The following is a 9,365-nucleotide window of genomic DNA, read 5'->3' on the forward strand; positions in this document are numbered from 1 at the left end:
TCCATGTGGATTCGGATTCGGATTCGGAAATGTAGGTAGCAAGTCCATGGGTAGCAAAGATTACTAACTTTCCTCCAAGGTGTTCAGGGTTGTGTGCAAGACTGGCCCATCCATGAAGCCAACTGAAGTGATTGCCTCGGGCATCAGGCTGGCATGGGGTGCCCACTTCGGTCCTCCTCCACTGATCTTCCTCCTCCCGCTCCCTGGATTGCAAAAGGAGGAGGGCAATGGAATGAAAGATGATGAGTTGGAGAGAGGAGAGTGGTGGGCTAGAGTGTCGGAGGAGCAGTGGCTGGCACATCACTGGATGGGGGGCAGCATTTGGCATGGCGCCTCAGGTGCCAGGAGGTCTTGGGCTGGCCCTGCCTCTTGGACTATGGCTATATAAAAACATTTAAGATTTGTAGAGTGATTTCAAGGGTTGGAATCTTTACAACAAACCTGAAAGGTAAGTCTTATCCTCATTTCCATGTTTCAAACAGGGAAGACTGAGAGCTTCTAAGTGCATTGCTTACCATCCAACAGCCCAATCCTATGCATGTCTACTCAGAAATAAGTCCGGGGGGGTTTTCTTATGTTCTTATGTTATGTTCTTATATTGCTGTTTCTGTTACTTAACCCATTCCTGTCCTCAGCAGTGCAGTTTGCCTCTGACCCCTTGAACTGACCACCAACTCCACTGCAGATCTGAAACCAAAATGTGTGGGAGCCTGAGCCCTGTCAGAATTGGACCAAGAGCCTTGTTGTTTCGCTCAGATCGATCTGGGGACAACTTGGTCATTTATAAGGAACAATGAACACAATTCGCCAACCAGCTGCAAGCAAGAATCTCACACCTCCAAGATCTGAGATGGATCTTCCCTCTCATCTGCCTTCCCCGGTGGGGTCAGAAACCTGTTTTGTCTGGTCTGTACAAAGATTTGGGAGCTGGACAGACACACTGATACTTTTTTATTTTCTAAATTCCAGGATACTGGTGTAGTTTCGGGGCTTGCACATTTTTCTACCCCAAAGAGAAAAATCAAAAAAATAAAATTGGTTAACTATAGCTTTATATTTTCCTCTGGCACCTAAACTTTTAAGACTATGGGAATGCCCCCCCCCCATTGTATTTTCATGTTTTAAACACTTCTTGGGCAGCCTTTTGAGCATTTTCTTACCCTACATTTTCCTACAGAAACTGGGTTCATTCATCCAATGAATGGATTAAAAAAAACTAAAAAATCTCTAGCAACTGGACAGTCAGATGGTTTAAAATGTCGCAGGTATCTTGTGGCAAAGGCAGAATAACCATAGCTCATTTGGACTCCTAGATTGAGTTCAGAATCTGAACCTTTATTGGCATCATGCATACATACAAAGACAGACAGTTCAAAAAACCTGAATAGTAATAATAAATTCCCAAATATTAGGTGGTACAACCCATTACCCTTGTACTATTGGCGAAGCGACAATGTTTCAGGTACTATTTAAAGAAAGCTCCCATAGTCTCCATTATAGTCAGATCCTCAGAAGACCAGATACTTCAGTTGAGTATTGTCTGAACAATCTGCCCACTTGTTCAAGTAAGGGGCTAAATATTTCTTGCGAGCTATTAGATGGAGCTTGCAATGTAAGATCATATGAGAGATTCTATCATACCTGACTCAAACCCCAGCATCTTTCATTATATGGAGTCTTGTTAAATCAGTGATTTTCAACCTTTTACATCTCACGGCACACCAACAAGGCACTAAAATGGTCAAGGCTCACCACCAGGTTTTTGAAAATTGACAAGACACACCATGCTGCCAGTGGGGGCTCACATCTCCCATTGGCCCTATTAATAAATGATCTTCCTCCAAATTCCTGTGGCACACCTGTGGACCACTCACGGCACACCAGTGTACCACGGCACAGTGGTTGAAAATGGCTGTGTTAAATCTTCCATACAGCACAGCTGAGAGAAATACATTGCATCTAGCCAAAGTGAAGGCCCTGCGTTCATAAGGGCACTTTAGCAGAGTGAGGTGCCGTGGCAAGTGACCAGCTCTGCAAGGGATCTGAAGGCTCAAGGGGAACAAACTTTACTCGCAGCTCTATGTAACTTCTGTGCTTGAGTATCAAGAAATCTCTTTTTGATCAGCTGGAAAGTAGGCAATGAGTCGAACACCTCCAAACTTATACCAGTTGTTCTGATTTTGTGAATGACCACCACAGAGCCCATTGGAGCTAGTGAGTCTTTTAGGAGACTGTACAGAAGAGTGTTCTGATTTAGATTGTAATACACTCTGAACCAAAATTTACAAGCTCTGAGCCAGGCCCTTATCTCAATTAATAGCTGCCCTGACTCTAGACATAGGGAAGCATATGTATCTTGGCAACTCCAAGATTTTCTTTTGGAAGAGCAGCATGGATGTGTTCCAAAGGGCGATTCAATGCCTTGATCCAAACTGGGATGCCATACAAGATCTGGAGAGCAACTTTGGCATTAAATACTTTCAGAGATGCTGGAACATAGGCACCCCATCTGTTAAAGTGGTAACATACAATGTTCTGTGTCATCCCAGATGCGAGACTGACAATTGTTTTATAGTGTTTGGTTCAGGCGAAGTTGCATGAGAAGTAAATGTCTAAGTACTTCTATTGCTTTACTTGCTCAATATGCCCTCCACTAAAGGACCATGAATGTTGCCTCCAGGTGTTCCTAAAGATCATAATTTTGGATTTATTGAAATTGAGAGACATTGAAATTGAGAGAATTGATATTCTACGCGCTTGGCAACCACGCGTCAGACCAAGACACTACTGAGATAGTATATATAGGTTGGCAACCTTCAGTCTCGAAAGACTATGGTATAAGCCTACAGCACCTGGTATTCCCAGGCGGTCTCCCATCCAAGTACTAACCAGGCCTGACCCTGCTTAGCTTCTGAGATCAGACAAGATCAGGCATGTGCAGGGTAACAGTTGCTGCAATAAAGGGACCCAATGTGTTCCCAATTGATTGAGTTCATTCTTTACCCAGAAACCAAGATAGGACAGGAAGAGACAGGAAGAGATAAGAACCGGTTCCTCTAACACAGAGAAGAGATAAACACAATGGTTCTTTTATGTGGAGTCAATAGAGCAATTTATTCTGTTCTGCTAATAAATAAAGGGCGCCTCAAGGCACCTGCAGCCTAGCTGTTCGGTTTCCAACAACATGATGAACTTTCCCAAGAATGTGACTGGGGTCCTCTGCTAGTCAAGGACATGGTCTATTTCTGGCTTGTTTTCGGTTCCCTCTCGTTGCCACAGCTTAATGGGCAACTACACACATCCATTCCCAAATTCTTCATATCTGCCTCACTAGGGCAGATGAGAACTTCCAGGCATCATTCTCCATGCTCAAGCACTGCCCCTCTCTACCCCCTTAACCAAAAGAACTGTCAGGCAGTAGAACGGAGAGCCTTTTTTGGGGGGGGGGGGGTCTGTGAGCAGCTTCCCCCTGTGGCAAGTTGTTGGAACTGCAAGACGTTTATTTTATTTTGGAGGATTGATAACCCCACGTATAATTAACATATAGTCATCCTGCTTATAACATCTGTAGGGCTCTCAGGCTGTTGATTGGTCATCCAGATCCATCACTGAATCCTTCTAGAACAGGAAAGATTGTAAGGCTGCCATCCTACGCACACTCTTTTTTTAAAGTCGTATTGAACACAATGGGATTTGCTTCTGAGTAGACATGCATAAGATTGTGCTGGAAAAGGACTTCCTCACTGAGCTGGGACTTTGAACAAGGTGCCTCTGGTTCTGTCATTGAGAGTGACTCCTCGCTTGTCTGGTGGCCCTGACTTCTAAGCATCCTGCCCGAAGCACAGCCCTGACAGGATCTGATGTTTGAATGCTCCTGCTCTAGAGTTTATGCATCCTTACTTGGTTGGGAAGGGGGTGTCACTTTCCCTTTAAATGTGCCAAGATCCTGAGATGGGTCATGATGGCTACATACTATCTTCATACTCAGCGGCAGTATGCCTCTGAACAGCAGTTGCAGGAGAGCAATGCCAGGAGAGGATTGGGTCCCAAGTGCCACTGTTTCTCAGGGCTGGTGTTTTTTTCATGAGGCTGCCTGAGGCACTAGCCTCTGGTAGTGGATTGATAGGGGAGTAGTGACATACAGCTCCTGGAGCGAAACAGGATGTGTGCCCTGGGCACCAACTGGAGCAGAATGCCAGAGCATGCACTCCAGTTGCTTCCCCATTCGGGAAACAATTGGTGCGCACGTGTCCTTTCAGCAGCTGGTTGGGCAAAATCGCCTTCCCGACTGCCAAATGTGCACTTGCGCTCCAACTGCTTCCTGAGTGGGGAAGCAATTGAAGTGCATGTGCCCTAGTGACGCTATGTGGCATCATGGTGTCACGGCATTGCCCTGGGTGCCAAAAATCCCTGTTACGTCTCTGTGGGGGAGGGTGCTTGCTTCCATCTGCACAGTGCCCCATCTCCTCCCGATCCCTGGATTTGAAGATAAAGATGGGAGTCGAGCAGAAGAGGAAGTGTGCAGGGAGCTCTAGGTCACTGCCCCCCTCTCCTCCACACTTCCTCTTTTGCTTTTCCAATCCAGGAAGCAGTATGTCCCCAAAATGCCCAGCTCACAATATTGAAGTACCCACAGGGCCCAAATCCTTTGTGTGCCCCTCTCTGACCCTTGTCCAAGAATGTTACCAGCCAGCATCTAATATCCTTCTCAGAAAACAAGCTGGCTGCAGGATAAACCTAGTATAGGCCCCCAAGAACGAACAGAAAGCAATAAACAATGGCAGTAAACAAATAAGGATAAAAGGGTTAGGGTAAAGGGATGTGATAGAGTACCAGATCCTTTGTAATGGGTTTCTCTGTAAACAAATTGTCGATGCGCATCGAATTGCCCTTCTCAAACAAACATCCTGAACTGATAACAAATGCCAAATGTTGTTTTTCTGTCTGTTGGTGTGTTATTTTTCCCATGGATGTTTTTCTCTCTTCGTGTGCTCTTGTACCCCTCCCCTATCTAGAATACCCTATAAAACCTGCATCATTGTAACTCTTCGGGGTCCTCCACCTGTGTGTGTGGGGGGTCCCGTTTGCAAACGAGTAAACGTTTATTTTTGTCAGAAGTCCTCTGAATTCTCCTGTCTGTGGTTTGCTTCTCCAAAATCCGAACTAACAGTGTGCCCATTCGGGATCAAGTAGGAGGCATGGTGGAGTTGACCATTGATTGAGCATGCCATCAAGTAAGGAAGGCAACATTTGACACACCGCTTCAGGAGCTGGGAGGTTAGCCCTGCTGCTCATAGTCCTGTAGGGATTCTGAACAGGAATGCTCTTTCCTGAAGTCTGCTGAGTAGGTGAGAGAGCAATGGGAGTTCACTGTCGGTGGGATGGAATAAAGCTTGAAGAAATATCCAGGACCTTTTTGTCAGCCTAGCCCTTATGGTGAATACTTTTCTCCCAGACAGGCTGTGGAGTGGGGCATTTGCTTGAGATTTTGGCATTAGATGAATGAGCCATAAGTTGGAAAAGGGAATCAAGCTTGTTGTGGGAGCTGCCTGAGCAGTGGCTTTCAAAGAACCGGTGTGTTCAAGAGGCATTGTCTGAAAGAACCTTGAAATTAAATTAGGGCAAGAACTGGAGCCAGGTGTTGACAGCTGTCAGGCTGAGAAGACAAACGTTTTGTGAATGAGGTAGTTGGTGTGGGAAGAGAGAGGAATTGGTGCCTAGGAGCCAGAATCCATATTCAGGTAGTCCAACATATTCACTGTTTAGTTAACTATTATATGTCAATAACTTTAACATTTTAATAGTATTTCAATTGATAGACTTGAAAACATACCGAGTGCTTGTTTGTTTTCCCCGTGTCTTTGCACTAGGCTAGAATATAGAAATGCACAACCGACTTCCCTTTCTAGTTCTTCTCCTAGGGTAGAATCCTGTTTGCATGCTCAATCCTATATCTTACTTCTTTAATAATGAAACTAGATATTCAAGGCATTTACTCAGGCTTCAAAAATCTACAAGGATACATGCAAACTAGTGGTGGCTGCAACCTGGGCTGTTGCATTTTCCATGAAAGACAAGTTTAGTGCTAGAGTGTATGCCTGACATGCAGAAGGGCCCAGATTCCATCCCTAGCATCTCCAGATATGCCTGAGAAAGATCCCTGCCTAAAAGTCTGGAGATTTTTTAAAATATCTGTGTAGACCAGTGTTTCTCAAACTGTGGGTTGGGATCCACTAAGTGGGTCGCGAGTCAATTTCAGGTGAGCCCCATTCATTTCAATATTTTATTTTTAATATATTAGACTTGTTGCTACCATGGTATGTGACTGCATTTGGGGACATGTTACAGATCTGTAACTTTTAATAGGCTACTATGTATATGCTTTTAACAATGATAGTAAATGGGACTTACTCCTGGTAAGTGTGGGTAGGATTGCAGCCTAGGATGGTTAAAATTTTTCCTGCTGGATGATGACTTCCGGTCATGACCACTTCTGGTGAGTCCTGACAGATTCTCATTCTAAAAAGTGGGTCCCAGTGCTAAACATGTGTGAGAACCACTGATGTAGACAATAGCATTGAGATTCAAAAGGCAGCTTCATTTGATGAGAAAGGGGAACAAAGAGGGAGAATGGGAGAGAAGGTGAACAGCCTGGGAGAGGCAGGAAAGGAGGGAGAAGTTTGATTAGGTAAAAAGTGAAGGGAGGGACCACCAGCTAATAGGTGATTAGAGTTGAGGAGAGGCAGCTGGACAGACAAACAAGGGTGGACTGCCAGAGATAAAGAGGAAGGGTGACAATCTTGTCTTTGAAGCACATGATCTATTTATCTTTCCCCACCCAACCCCTGAAGAGGAAGTGTCTGGGTGCTGGCGGCTGTAAGTGGGATGTGTATACAAAGGGTTTGCTTGATCCTCTTGGCCAAGAGTGCAAAAATGACACAGATGTCTTAGAGCTGCAAGATCAAAGGAGCACTGTATCTAACATCTCAATGAACTTTGGCTGAAGCAGGGAAGGCATGTACCCTACTGAAACCCACAGGAAAGTAAGCAGTTCAGCTCATCCCTTTCGAGGTCACAGCACAGCTTCTTTGCTGAGTCTACAAAGAAACCACAGAACCTGGCAGATCTAGGAAAGGTGCATGAGAAAAGATAGGTGTCTCGCCTCCCTCCTCTGCCTTCCTGCCACAAAAGAAGCTTCAGCCTGTTTTGACTTAAGTTGGTCGGTGATAGGAATACAGAGCTTACATTGGCTAAGAGACCCTGCATTCAGTGTAAGGAGAGCTTTCTTCTGCATGCTGGCCAACAGTCACATTGGCACGGATAAGGCATAAAGGCATTTTTTCACCCCATTTCCTTTCGATTTTTTCAGATTGTTGGGGCACCTCCAGCAGGCCTCCTTTTCCCTCCACCCCTTCTCTTCTTGCTTACCCTCTGGTTTTAAGCCCACACCTTATGCGAGATTCCCATTCCAGAGTTGGTGCATGAAGCTAAAACAGCATATACTCAAAATTACTTTGGAAAAATACATCTGAAAAATATGTACTGTCTCTTTAAAAACTACAAGCAGCATACCTGAACTGAGACTGACTGAGGGAACAGCAGATTCATTCTCCCATCTTAGTCTTGCTCCAGGGCATGTAATGAGTAAGTGGAATGGTGGGTGAAATTGCCTGTACTATGTAAACTGTAGCTTTTTTTCTGGTTCTTTTGTTTGCCAAGTGCATGTAGTTGAATTTGCACAAGTGAAGTGTGTGTTAGATGCAGGCTGAGTGTACTGTATTTTTGGTAGATCCTAAATCAGGGGTCTCCAAACTTTTTGGCCAAAGGGCCACATCAAATATCCAGCACAGTGTAGAGGGCCGGGAAAAAAAATTTTTAAATATAAAATGTAAATAAATATATTAGAGATGGAACTTAGATAAATGAATAAATGAATGAATGGGCTCAAATTTCCAGGATTTCTCTAAGTACCAACACACACCACAGAAATAAAGCACAGACTTATATGAACCCCATTCCCCCACCCCACAAGCACAGCTCTGGTTGTGTTTGTCAACTGGGCCAGAGGCTCTCAGGGAACCAGAACCTGGTCATGGACCAGATAGAGACTCACCACGGGCTGCATCTGGCCCCCAGGCTGGGGTTTGGAGACCCCTGTGCTAAATAAAGAACTGCCTGACATAGGATTTAGGATTTTTTTCTATTCTATGAGGTCTCCTATGAGGACTCATGAAAAGGAAACCCACAATGTCACCAGTAATCATCAGAAGATTTCTAAAGAGCGGTCATGTAGGCCAAGTCCTTCCTGCTGACCAGGAGTTGAGAGTTGGGAGGGATGCTGCCCCATGTGGTGAGCTGAACCCATCATTCCATATTAAGATGCAGGCAGGGCGCCTCTATCACTTAACCACATACCATGCTTTATCTATGTCTTGCACTCTTCCGTGCAAGCCCACATCCCATTTAAATTCTGCAGAATTAATTGGCAAGCAGAACGGATCACATCAGGGTAAGTCTACATAAATTTGCCTACTCGTCATGAAGCCCAAACCATTCCTCTCGAAAGGGGTTAGTAAGGTCAAAGAAGGTTTGGGCAGATTTCCATCTAGCCAGTTATGCAACCCATTTCCAACCACCGTTTGCCGCTTGGTGGTTTTCGTCAGCAAAATTGTGAAATTAATGCGTTGTAGAAAGATGCTAAGGCTGTTGTAATCCAGTGGACTTTCAGGGGTGTTGAGACATGAGAGAATAAAGGGACCCATACAAAGAAGTCTATAACCACTTCCCTCTGCATCTAAAAGTAGCATATAGGAGAAGTCGGCCAAAGACCATTTCACTTTCCTTTTGCTTTGCAGTTGAAAGTTGACCTGGTGTCTCCTGATGAGTAAAGGAATTGCATGTGGAGCTATACTGATGAAAAATTATATCTGTATGAGCTCAAAAGTCTGTAAAAAGGTATTTTTGGTAAATTCACTCTGTCTCTTTTGGGAGAACCAGTCAATGAAATTTATACTCATGGAACAAAGAAGGTGTGATTATTGGAAAGGGACTTTTGGTACTTAACCCTGTATGACCTCAAGTGTCTTTGAAATGGTTTCTTAGGGCCCAATCCTCTCCAACTTTCCAGTGCTGATGTGGCAATGCAGCCCTGAGGTAAGGGAACAAATGTTGTCTTGCCTTTAGGAGGCCTCCATGAATGCCCCCCCACCACAGGATGTAGTGCACACCCTCTTGGCATGGCTGCATCGGTGCAGGAAAGCTGGAGAGTATTGGGCCCTCAGTAAGTTAATCCATCCTACCTTTTTTGGAAAGCAAGGCAATTAAATGAGGAGGTGCAATTTCTGGAAAGAGTATGCAGTGGTTGG

The 9,365-nt window shown here is 44.8% G+C and overlaps 1 pseudogene; it reads right to left on the reverse strand.

Moving 5' to 3' along the window:
* Positions 1–2,840: 2,840 nt before the first annotated feature.
* On the reverse strand, positions 2,841–2,960 carry LOC136659477 (5S ribosomal RNA; annotated as a pseudogene).
* Between the last annotated feature and the right edge of the window lie 6,405 nt (positions 2,961–9,365).

The sequence above is a fragment of the Tiliqua scincoides genome, chromosome 8, assembly GCF_035046505.1.
Source record: "Tiliqua scincoides isolate rTilSci1 chromosome 8, rTilSci1.hap2, whole genome shotgun sequence".
NCBI classification, from domain to species: Eukaryota; Metazoa; Chordata; class Lepidosauria; order Squamata; family Scincidae; genus Tiliqua; species Tiliqua scincoides.